The sequence below is a fragment of the Botryllus schlosseri genome, chromosome 2 (genome assembly GCF_051294905.1).
Source record: "Botryllus schlosseri isolate E-star chromosome 2, Bs_hap1, whole genome shotgun sequence".
In the NCBI taxonomy this organism is placed as follows: domain Eukaryota; kingdom Metazoa; phylum Chordata; class Ascidiacea; order Stolidobranchia; family Styelidae; genus Botryllus; species Botryllus schlosseri.
The window spans coordinates 24,221,239-24,222,249 of record NC_137237.1 but is presented as its reverse complement, the minus strand read 5'-3'; positions in this window follow the sequence as shown (position 1 = coordinate 24,222,249).

The following is a 1,011-nucleotide window of genomic DNA, read 5'->3' as shown; positions in this document are numbered from 1 at the left end:
AGTCGTTGCTGATTTCAAATTACGAACTGCTACATGCAATAACTGAATTATTAAAATGATTTTAGACTTCAGTAAATTGCATTCGTCTTCGCGAAAGAACGTGCAGAAAGCATGTTTTACATAGTAAAACAGAAAGACATCAGCTGAAGTGTAATTAAAAGTGACATGGTTATGGTGGTGTCAGCAGGCACAATCAGCAAATCTATAACCAGATTTTTTTCATGTTCTAGGTAACGGCACAACCCCCTTTCATCCCTAATTTTTACAAATTCGTTATTGCGGATGACCAGCTTATAGAACTCGTTGAATGTTTATGACGCGACTATGTCATCATCAAGTAATACTTGATTTGTTCTAAATATATTATTATTATCTGCATGTGTTCGGTTTTGGCTTATCATCCTAAATTTACTATATCGCGCCCTGCGAATGAATTCATACATACAATACGGTTCTCGAGCCAAAACAAGCTTCGATTATTGTCGCCGCCGGCGATTAAGTGGCAATTTAACCACATTTATCCTCGGCCTGCGAAATTATGCTGGTATAAGAATGAAGCCCTATCAATCAGTCGTTTGAGTTTACAAATAACAACGAAAATCGGGTTACATAATTGTGTGAGGAGCTCATTGTTGAATGTGAATTGGTCAGCATCCCGCTATACATACTGTACTGTATGGATAGCATCAATGGTAGTTAACATACTCGTTTATAAGTCTATATTGTTAATGACATAGGAAAGTGTTGGCTATCGATCGTCCAGATTTCCAGCCAGATGAGAAAATTTGCACTTGATGAATCTACATCACGAAACAGTGGGAATTAAAATCAATAAGATTTTATCGGAGCAGATAATTATTCATGGAAAAGCTATCAACCCTACTTGAAGGCTAACTCCACGAAACACAATACTTTCATGCAGGTTTTTTAGGGTTTGGTTTGAGTGACTGCTAAGTAGATTTAAGAGACCGCAAGTGTTTCATTTAAATACAAAAAAAACATCTTTGCTTA